Consider the following 12542-nt stretch of genomic DNA (forward strand, 5'->3'; position numbering starts at 1 on the left):
CCAACAGTAGATTCTATTTATTCTGCTATTAGATCAAGATATTATTACTTTACAGGCAACGCACTGTCAACAAACCTATGCAGGATGTTTTAGAGGACACAAGATACTCGTATATTGTACCATTCTGAACATGTGGGCTACCCAAGCTGTGCACAGACTTGTGTGTGATATTGATGTTGTTATATTTAAACAAATAGGAAGAAGCAAATCATGGTGATGGCTGAATTGAAATTTTCACCCTGACACTTTCATCAACATGGAAATAATTGCGTGGCCTGAAATTTGATTGTACTTCATAGATGCAAGGGCTTAACCATATTTTGTTTTGAAGGGATATAACCGAACTAACATTTTGACGATGATTATTTAAACTAATATACCTTCGAATTTGGAAAAGGAACGGTTGAATATTCATTTACCTAAAAATAAAATAAAAGAAGAGTAGAGTCAATGGTAGCAACATACCTAACTTCTGGGTTGGTGAGCGGCCATTGTTTAGAATGCACAATTTTCTAATACTAATATAATAATAAACAATTTTGTAATATTCATAGAATAATAAACTAAATGTAGCGCATAACTTATATTGTTCCTTTTATAATATGTCAATTCACTTGGACTCCAAACACAAACATTTCAAAATGGAATAAACCAAACCTGGACAAGAGAACTATAAAAATATAATGATTGATATTTGCGAGAAAGATTTTTTGGGGCATTTGTTTTAAACCACGCCTAAGTTGCATCAGACATAATTAATATTTTTTGGGTCATTTTCTAGATCGTGATGAGGAGCATCAATCACTTTTAAGAGATCACGTTTTCCTTTGAATGCATTGTTTAGTGTGTTATTGATAGTTTTTTAAAGTTGGGGAGAAAGGAGCATTTATTTTTGGTAGTGGCTTGGAAAAATAGAGTTGAGAAGGGTGGAAGTAAGAAGAGAGGTTTTGGACGAGGTAGTTATTTTTTTACTTTTAATAAAAAAGTACATAGGAACCATAGTTTAATATTTTGGTAAATTCTAATTTTCAAACCAATAACATCAAATTAATTAACATAAGGAAATGTAGATCTTAAGGATCATTCTTATTGAATAAAAAATGGTTTAATACTTTAGGGTACATGTTTTGAAAATAGCATGGAATGCGGTTTAGCTGCTAAGAACTATATAGAAGAATTTGAGCTATTTGTTCAATATGGAATACTTTAGGTTTAGAAATATTTCATTCATTTGAAGGAAAAGATGTGTGGGTTCTCTCATCTATTACATCTTATACTCTAAAAGATGATAATAAAATTTTCTAAATGTTTAACTCCTATTGATATTTAAGACATCCATGAGGAAAATAATGGAAATGTCAATTTTTTTTAGAGAAAAAATTGAAAAGTGAAAGGTCATATTTTTTATTCTACTATAGTGGGAGTATAAAAACAAATATTTAGAATACATATGTCAAAGAAATCTTGAAAAACTTTGTATATTCAAAATATATTTGAATTAGCATTGATTGTAAAGAAATTTGACATCCATACTTAATTTCATTAACAACACCAAATAACTTCTTTATTTTATTCTTGTTGGAAGAGTTACCTAACGAGTAAAAATTTTGCATGTTAGAAAATGTTGAAATTTGTTTAGAGGTTTCCCACACCCAACCCATTCAAATAATTTCTTTATAACTATATGATACAATAGCCATATAAACTATTTCTTTGGAGCATCAAAATCCATCTCGAATTTAGCCTACTACTCCATTGAATTGTTACTGTACATAAATAAACCATAATAAATATCAAAACCATCACCAAAAATGTTCTTAACAATTTGGAGAAATGTTTCATCAGTGTTAATTGGAATATATTGCTAGTTTAACTTTATTAAAACCCTCTCCATGGCATGGCTAATAAGTTGAATTTCAATATCACGAAGATTGTAATCAATGTATGTCATATCAACCATACTGCAACTTTATTTTGCAAATATATTAAAAATGTATAACAACAATTTTATCTCGCTCCTTTACAAACCTTAACATTTTCATTAACAAAAGGAAGGTGGTGTATTCAATCACATTCTCCCACTCCTCTATGATTAACTTTCATATTCCTTTCTTCTAACCCCTTTTGGATTACAAGTCTGGCTTCGCTGAATTCAATCACGTGATTCACAACTGCATTAACCACCTTAGCACATGGGGCTTAACCGAAAATCACCTTGTGGCTATGGTTGAAAACCAAGGTCATGACGCTAATTGTGCTTAAGCCTATATCCTTGGAGTTCAATGCTTTCCCGTTATAATAGAAATTCTAAAAAAATTTCTTTCTTCTTAGATCCGGAGTTTTGAGGGGATCTATGTGTCGTGATTTTCCCCAAGGTCTAAATATCTTCAGGTCTAGATTGACTTTTCAACAATTTTTGTATCTGAACGTGGGAGTTGGATGCGACAAGGTTCATATGTTGTGAGGTTGAATTTTTGTAAAATGATTACGATAATTTTTTACTAAAATATAAATTGCACCTTCATCTTTACACTCCATAGGGTCCTATAATAGAGGTAATACATATGTATCTAGTATCCAGCTAATTTGGTGGTCTGAGATACTTTGAAAGTGTTAATTTCGATGAAGGGTCAGTTACCCAAATCTCTGTTTTACTAGGTTCCAAGTTGGTCAGGGGATTTGGGTATTAATTCCTTGTGTGAGTTAGGGTATTAGGCGGATGTCGGATTCTATCAATGAATGTGCTTCACAATGAAATATCCATGAATCCACATGGTGACAAACTTCTAAAACAGTCCTGGTTTGCAACATAGGTCATTGTTGTGTTTCACAAAATGAATGAAATCTATTGCATGAGGGCCTTTGAATTCATTTGTGATCGATTAAGAAATGAATTTAAACAATCCATAATACAAAGGTTAAAAGAACACACAATAAATGCACAAGTGCTCTTGAAATACATGAAAATGTGAGTAACTTATCAGAAGGACATTAAAATTATTAGAATAATCAAGTAAAAGAGCTTACAAGTCATGGAACCAATGGGGCACTTCATGGAGGCATGCCCTTACATAGTGGGTTTTGGCATGTACAAGTGTCTCCAAGCTCAATAAAGGGGTTAATTAAGGACCCTTTTAGGTGGTTTCATCCTTTAAAGGGGGTGACATGTCCATGGTACATCTATCAGGTGGTAGTGGCCAATGATATAGTGGTGGAACAAAGTGGGGATCAATAAATCATTCAAACTACATGTCATGCTACAAGGGTAGCTATAATAAGGGAAACCCACACCTTGGTATATGAGTGTAGAAGGGAGAAAACTGTGGTACATGAGTTACCCCGACCTTTGACTTTCCACTCTTCTTCATATGCCTCTTTCCTTTGATAATTTTTTCTTCATAACTGCTAGGAGCTCCAGGGGATGAGAGTACGATGTGTAATATATAACAGTGGATACCCCCTTAAGGTGGGGTAGTTCATCACGGGGTTGGGACAATCATGGGTTCCTTAATGATGGAGGGGGTTCATCTAGGGCACATAGGAACTAGGGTGATGACCATGGATAAGGGGTAGAGATCATGTTTTCCTTTTTCCCACGTGCTAAATTTGTATGTCCCGACCATGTTTTGCATTTTGTGATACATTTCCTATTGAGAGTGTCCAAATTATGGTTTTTCTTTTTTTTTTAGCTGCATCAACCTTCGAGGCATCATTCCAGTCCTGACCCAAGTTGTGGACAAGCGGAGTGAGAAGCTAACCCTATGTGTACCCAAATGGGAAAAGAGATGAATGAGGATAAAATGAGTGGAAGGGGGTGATGTATATGGTGTCAGGAAGCAGGACTATGCAACCAAAATCGGGATTTCCCATATAGTGCCAACTCTAAAGCTAATGGCCAATAAAAGAGATACTACGGGACTAGGATAAAAGGCTAACCATGAAATCGAGTAGTGGAGGCAAGAGTACAAACCTATCCCACTCTTTCTGTCGAATTCCCCCTACAATCCATGCCCAAAAGTGCCCGTGAAAAGTAAGGATTATTACTCAACTATACTAATGAAAATCCATACCTTCGGGGTTGGGAGGCTCACTGTCAAATATACAATCATACCAAGTGGGCAAGGGACCACATGGCTGGCTCAAGTGGTGGAGAGAATGGCACATCGAGCTATTTGGTGGTTGCAAGGGGTTGTTGGCTGCCCTTTGAGGACCATCTAAGAGAACAATTTTCTCTTATATACACTACCCATAGGTGGTGGGTAACATCTAGCTCCAACTGGGACATGAGGTCTTAGAGAGGTGTGCGAAGCTACTCAAACGTGAGGTCATGAGAATAATAACAATCTCTTGGGACCGTATACCTATTACCTACACACATCAAAGATAAAGCTCATGTGGCAACGTGTTTTTTTAGTGTCTTATGATGTAACACCCTCCTCGCACATTTACCCAAGTAACCTGCCTACCGAGGTAAAAATGTGATGAAGATTTACTATAATATGATTCAACCTCCTATATCAGCTTAAGGAACTGGAATTGACAAACCAAACACCTTCATGAATTCCCTATTAGGTGCTATAGGACCCTTAAGGGCTAAACCATAATTCCTGGTGCCGAGCCCCTGAGTTAAACCTCTTTTTTCAGTACCCTAATTTCCTAGATGTTGGCATAACACTGCATGGTTTCCACTAAAACCATCTAGTTGCACACATGATGCCTACAAGGGAGAGATTGCAGTCTTTTTCATTGATTTTTGTGCCTGCGACCACGAGATTTAAGCCACTTTCAGGCTAGGATCCATACCTCTGCCCAAAACTTAATGAAACTTTCCATAACCATGAATGAAACAAGGGAGAAACTTTCCATACAAGTCTTAAACAAGAACTTGGCCTAACAATGGCTATCCATGATAGAAATGGCATCAAACATATCATGAACATGTAATCTACAAGTCATAACAACATATCTAAGAATAGGGGTCTCATACTTACCTGGGAATCGTCAAGGGGGACTAATATCTCCTCCCATTAGATGTAATGTTATCTACTAGGTTATTCATTCATTTACATTGCCTATACCAACAAAAACATGATGAGAGCCATACATCATAACTGCCATAAAACATGTTTATAACTAGCAAATAACAAAAGATAAATCAATAAGGAAATAACCATCAAGATCACATACTAACAAGTACATTTACCTATCAATTACAAGAGGAAAATAGCTCTTATTCACATATGCAAAATGAAACCAGGTCAAGGACTTCCATGTACTAGTCAACCATAGATTGGGTTGAACCAAATCTCTCTTTCAGTTAATCAACCCCATGCCATATTCCAAGCATGAATGTGGGATCTTATGAACCAACTTAATCAAAACCAAAGCAGGGCTTCCATAAGCCAAAGCACCTCAACCCTCAACCTGTGATTCCACCTCATGGCTGGATAACACTAACCATCTCTAGATCGGTCTCTACCCAAGTTGTCTAGAGATCTAGAAAATTTGTTCCAATGAGGGCTTCCAGGACTAGTAACTCAACCAACAATTGTTGCCAGGTTTCCAAAGTGTTTTTCCAACCAAGGCTTCTAGGACTAGTAACTCAACCCACCAAGGGCTTCCAGAACAAGTAACTCAACCCAACCTATTACAGGGCTTCTAGTGCGTTTTTCCAACTAAGGCTCCAAAAACTAGTAACTCAACCCATATCCAAAGGAAGATGAGGACCAACCACAAAAAAGGAAAGAAACCCACAACACCATGGCTATCCTGGAAATGGAAAGGCTAGGAAAAACGATTGTCAATTCAGGAAAACATGCTTGCCAATGACAGATCATGACCAAGAAACTACATGCAAGTGTCATGCATGCCAAAACTAGCAACGAAATCATACATGCAACTCAGTACCTGCAAGCAAAACCCACTATAGTTGTTGATCCCGATATCCTCTTGCACTTTCCTACTCTTCATTTGCCTTCTTGCTCCAAATCCCACGTATGTCACACTCCTCCAAGAGTGCTCCAAGAAAACTCTAAGTGTCTAAGAGTATGAGAGAGAGAGAGAGCTACAAAATTGAACTGACAAAAGGTTCAACTGACTAAAGCCATGAACTGATCTTTAGAAGCCTTTTTATCAAGAAGGCCTCTATTTTCTTCAATTTCCATTATTTTTTCTTTCAGTTTTCTTCTCATATGCAACATGTGACCTTTCACCTTCTTTTTCTCCTAATTTCCATTATTGTCATAAATAAAATGCCACTAAATGCCTCATGCCTTTTTGAAACCTTTTCCATTGTCTTTTCCAATTTCCTTAGCCATAATAAACCAAATGAACACCCACTAGGATGTTTTGCCCAACATTCATCTTGGAGTAAGTGTCCCATGACTTCAGTTTTATATTTTTTACATGAATTTTTAAGCGGGATTGTTACATAGAATCACCCATGCTTAGCATAAGCCATAAAAAATTCAACAGTAAAATAAAATGCAAATTTATCATGAGAATATCATATAATGTTAGTTTGAATGAGAAAATGAGCATGCAATGCATCCTACCCTAACATGCATATAATACCATGTCAAATGCCTTCAAGGTAGTAATCTTTAAGGAGTTTCCCATTCACAAGGAAAGGAATAGAATCCTCATCAAGAGTCTTAGTCTTAGATGGTAAGAGTTGATGCTTGTTATATTAGCTACCCTGAATGGGCCTATCCACCAATTATCCCATTTCTTATGCATGTCAAGGTTTTGGCTCCTTTTATACCACAAAAACAGAAGATCAATGGGTTTGAAGGCTTCATTTTGATAAACGACATGTTTATCAAAAGCGGCTTTCATTTTATCGTGACTACGACCAAGTTATCAACGGATTTCCTTTTGTTTTAATCGGCCTCAACAATTTGGTCAATACAGGCTTGTATGGCATCTTGTTAATCAGTAAAAGCTTTTAGGCATTTATAGGATGGGCAACTCGAGTTGGGTAGGCAATTTGGCCTCAGAACAGTAGACTAATTGAAATGGACTATAGCAGTTTACGCCTTCACTTCGGTCGACCCATAGAGCATACTTAATCTTGCTATCCCAATCCCTTTTATGCTCCCCATTAGTTAGTTTGATTATTTTTATGAATTTTTTATTGCTTGACTCAGCTTGGGCGCTACTATAACTCAATAAGACTCAAATCAACCTTTTAAGGATGTTAGAATGAAATTCATAGCTAAAAAAAACTGCAACATACAAGGGCACCTTGTACATAAAAAAATATAGCCAAAGGGTTTGAGGTAAAAACAATGCATCTTGGAAAGCTCTGAGCAGTGGCCCTTTGGTGCTTTAAAATTTGATTAGTTTAATTACCAATAAAGAAAAAATGTGACAGCAGGTGTGCTATAAACAGGTCAAAAGATGCATCGCAGTGAATTTTTCTCTCTTACAGAAACGATTAAAATTGCAAATGACCGACCGTGACTCGATGATGATCGTAGCCCGAGGTTCAATGTTGTGCGGGGTAAAAATCCACGAGGTAAAATATATCTGTGCAACTGTCGATTTTCCGGAGGCGTAAAGGAGTTGGCCGGAAACTGAGGGCATCTTTTATTTTCTTTTATGTCATTCGTCTCGCCCGGGAACTGCGGGTTAATTTTTTTATCCGGTATTCTAATCCCTACGCATGCTCCTCATTCCTCATTCCGCAGCACTTAAGCACTTATTTGATCAGATCCCCTCAGTCAGTTTGCTGTATTAATCCAATCAAAGACCGCCTCTACGGCCGAGTCCAACAATCAACCATTCAAGTAAGGACGCAATGAGAAGCACAACACTGCGCAGAGGTTTGGCTTTTGCAATGGAATTGTCTCATCTGATGGGTTCTTTTCGGTGTGACTCCCCTCTGGCATTCCAACATTCTGCAGACATTGTTGCCATTGAAACGATAGCTTGAAGATTGTAGGGCCGACGTTTGATCCAATATAGAAACTGTACACTGGCGACCATTTTGCCATGGCTCCTTCTGAGGGAACACTATACCGACGTATTAACCGAAATAATTGTTAATCACTTCTTCTTCTGAGCAACAGTTCGTCAGATAGCGCGAGGAATCATTTCCGCTTACATCAGGCTGGACCACCAGTGGGGTCCGGCCTTGAGAAATTCCCAGCGCGAGGAATCATTTCCGCTTACATCAGGCTGGACCACCCAGTAGGGTTCGCATTCAGGAATTCCTTATAAGTTATCGGTCTGTAATTCCATTCCTCTGTCTCCTGCCTCTGCGTCTGAACTTTCTCCTCACCTCCTCTTCAGGTTGTGCTTATTATTCCCACTTGTAGCAGGGTTAACGCCCGGTCGAATCCCTTCCGTAAAACCCGACGGTGGCTGGGAGAAGAGTATAACTATGGGAGGGGGACGGGCACCTTGCGGAGCATGCAAGTTTCTAAGGAGAAAGTGCGTGAAAGGCTGTATTTACGCCCCTTACTTCTGCTCCGACGAAATGGGGGCACCCCAGTTTGGTGCTATACATGTGATCTTTGGAGCGAGCAACTTCTCTAAGCTGTTGATGCAACTGCCTATCTACCAACGATACGGTACCGTACTTAGCGTATTGTATGAGGCAGAGGCTCGGATTCAGGATCCCGTTTATGGTTGCGTTTCGCATATTTATGGTCTTCAGCAACAGGTAGGTCTATCAACTGCAACTGAACTGCACCTTTACTTTCATCCCGATTCCCATGCAAGCAAATTCCTTTAGATGTTTCATTTTAGAGTAACGAAATATTTAAAATATTTAATATCTGATGACGCCTGAGATGCCTGAAATCGTTTTGTTTTTCAATGGCAGGTTGTGAATTTGAAAGAAGAATTGGCTGTTGGCTATGCTCAGCTCGCAGCCAGTAGCAGCTCAGTGGGGGCTTCACCAAGTCCTGAATATGTGAATGACAAGCAATCGGAAATGTCAAGTTTAACATATAATTGCAAAAGCAACAGTTCTTATAATAAAGACTATTTGAATCCTACGGGAGACCATCATCAACAGATTCGATCCGACAACGTTGTAATCGATAATTACAATGAGGGAACTATGGAGGATGAGCGTTCATGGAGCAGTTATAACGTGCGGGACATGCATGGGGGCATTCATCGCCTGTCTACATTCCAAGAGATGGATGTCTTCCAAGACGTCGAAAGATTATCTGAGCAGACACGCCCGAATAACAGGCAGGGTGGGGATCTGGAAGACTGGGTTTTCACCGTTCTTCGAAGAAATAATTCAAATGATATGATGTCCAGCACCTCTTAACCAACCGTAGATTCTATTTATTCTGCTATTAGATCAATATATTATTACTTTGCAGGCTACGCACTGTCAACAAACCTATGCACGACACAAAATACTCGTATATTGTACCACTCTGAACATGTGGGTTGCCCAAGCTGTGCACAGACTTGTGTGTGATATTGATATTGATATTGTTATATTGATATTGAACTTTCCAACCTGACATTTTCATCAATATGGAAACAATTACGTGGTCTGAAACGTCAGTGTACTTCATAGATGCAAGGGTTTGACCATATTTTATTTTGAAGGGATATAACTGAACTAACATTTTAAGGATGATAATTTAAACTAATATATCTTCGAATTTGGAAAAGGGAACGTTTGAATATTCATTTACTTAAAGAAAAGTAAAAGTAGAGTAAGGGCAGCAACATACCTAACGTATGGCTTGGTGAAGGGTCATTGTTATTTTTGCACAAATTTCTAATACTCACATAATAATAAGCAATTTATTAATACTCATAGAATAATAAACTAAATGTAGGGCAAACTTATATTGTTCTTTTTATAATATGTCAATTCACTTGGACTCCAAACACAAACTTTTCAAAATGAAATAAATCGAACCTGGACAAGAGGAGAATTATAAAAATATAAGCCAAATAAGAGTCATCAAGTCACAGTGAGTCCTACCATGCCTCTACATAACTCATGTTTATTTCGTGGTAGAATCTTAGTGAGCATATCAGCATGGTTTCTATCTGTATGGATCTTTTGCAAGGATAACTATTCTTCCTCCAACACATGCCGGATGCAATGGTACCTTAAGTCAATGTGCTTGGTTTTTGAATGAAATGTTGGGTTTTTCGCCAAGTGAATGGCACTCTGACTATCACAATATAACACATACTTGTCCTGCTTTATTCCTATCTCTCCTAGGAATCGCTGCATCCACAACATCTCTTTACAAACTTTTGTTGCAGCTATGTACTCTACTTTTGTTGTAGAGAGGGCTACTAATATTTGTAGCCTTGACACCCAAGATACTGCTGCACCTGCAAATGTATACAAATAACATGTAGTGGGATTTTTAGTATCCATATCTCCAACCATATCCGCATCTGTAAATCCTTCAAGCACAGTCTCATCATGACCAAAACATAAAAAATAATGACTAGTACCCTTGAGATACCTTAAAATCCATTTTACTGCTTGCCAATGTTGTTTTCCTAGATTGGCAAGGAACCTACTCACTACTCCCACTGAATATGCAATGTCTACTCGTGTGCATACCATGGCATACATCAAACTGCCAACTACTGAAGCATAAGGAATCTTGCTCATTTCTTCTTTCTCTTTGTCATTACTAGGACATAATTCAGTACTCAGCTTGAAGTGGGCTGCAAGGGGTGTACCAATTGGCTTGGCATCCTTCATATTAAACCTGTCAAACACCTTCTTGATATTTTTTTCTTGTGACAGCCACAACCTTTTGTTTTTCCTGTCACGCATAATCTGCATGCCCAATATCTGTTGTGCTGGTCCCAAGTCCTTTATTGCAAATTTGCTACACAAATCCTTCTTCAACCTATTGATCTTATTCTTATCATGCCCAACAATCAACATGTCATCCACATATAACAATAATATGATATACTTTCCTTGATCATACCTCTTGATATAGACACAATGGTCAGCTTCCAACCTCTGAAAACCATGTTCCAACATGAATGAATCAAATTTCTTGTACCATTGTCGAGGTGCCTGTTTCAACCCATAGAAACTCTTCTTCAACCTACAAACAAGGCCTTCTTTGCCTTTTTCTATGAAGCCTTCTAGCTGCTCCATATAAATTTCTTCCTCCAATTCACCATGAAGGAATGCAGTTTTTACATCTAACTGTTCACATTCTAGGTCTAAAGCAGCAACTAGACCAAGAATGACTCTAATGGATGACATTTTAACAACAGGTGAGAAAATTTCAGTGAAGTCAATACCTTCTTTTTGGGAAAAACCTTTCACCACCAGTCTTGCTTTATACCTCTCCTTCTTTTCGTCACCTTCATGCTTAATCTTGTACACCCATTTGTTTTGTAGAGCCTTTCTACCTTTTGGGAGGTTTACCAACTCCCAAGTTTTATTTTCCTGCAAAGAGTTCATTTCTTCTTCCATTGCTTTCTTCCATTCTTTATTGTGCTCGACTTTACAAGCTTCTTGAAAACAATTAGGTTCACCTTCATCAGTCAACAAAATATAGTTTGAAGGAGGATACCTTTGTGAAGGCTTATGAGGCCTAGAAGATCTGCGAACCAACTGTGGTGGTGCATTATCAAGTTGAATCTCCTATAAAGGTTCCTGCAAGATTCCTTCTTCTTGTTGTTCATTATTTTCTGCTTGTTGTTCTTCATGCTCCTGAATTTGCTGTTCATTTTCTTGTATTGGTGGTATGTTTTCCTGCTGCTCTTCAAACCTGTCAATAACCTTCTTGACCTCCAACTCACCTACAGTCCTCTTGAACATTTCTGACTCATTAAATATAACATGCCTGCTTCTAATAATTTTATGTTTGACTAGATCCCATAGACGATAACCAAAATCTTCATCCGCATATCCCAAAAAATGCATTTGATAGATTTATCATCTAGCTTAGTTCTATTTTCTTTGGGAATATGTACGAATGCTTCACATCCAAATATTTTCAAGTGAGAATAATTCAAATTCTTACCAGTCCAAACTTCTTCAGGGATACCGCAATCCAAGGCTATAGTTGGAGATCTATTTGTGAGGTAGCAAGCGGTCCTGACTGCTTCAGCCCAAAAATTCTTCTCCAAACCGGAGTTGGACAACATACTTCGCACATTTTCCATAATGGTGCAATTCATCCTTTTTGCAACACCATTTTCTTGAGGAGAACCAGGCACAGTCTTCTCATGCTTTATGCCAAACCTGTTACAATATTCTTTAAATGCATTTGAGCAATATTCTCCACCATTATCTGTTCTTAAACACTTCAGAAATTTGTTAGTCTCTCTTTCAACAGCAACATGGAATTTTTGAAATATTCCAAACACTTCACTTTTATTTTTCATAGGATATGCCCAAACTTTCATGGATGCATCATCTATAAATGTTACAAAATATGATGCTCCTCCTAATGATTTGATGTTAATAGGCCCAAACACATCTGATTGTACCAATTCTAACACATTTTTCTTTCTGTCATGGCCACCTCTAAGGAATGAAACCCTTCTTTGTCTACCATATATACAAT

General features: G+C 37.7%; 1 pseudogene; it reads left to right on the forward strand.

Annotated features, from left to right (window-relative positions):
• The first annotated feature begins 8386 nt into the window (after positions 1–8386).
• Positions 8387–9289, forward strand: LOC149149435 (LOB domain-containing protein 29 pseudogene; annotated as a pseudogene).
• Positions 9290–12542: the final 3253 nt, after the last annotated feature.

This window comes from Pinus tabuliformis, chromosome 9, assembly GCF_031772625.1.
Source record: "Pinus tabuliformis cultivar Carrire ecotype Pingquan chromosome 9, CPIR1, whole genome shotgun sequence".
In the NCBI taxonomy this organism is placed as follows: Eukaryota; Viridiplantae; Streptophyta; class Pinopsida; order Pinales; family Pinaceae; genus Pinus; species Pinus tabuliformis.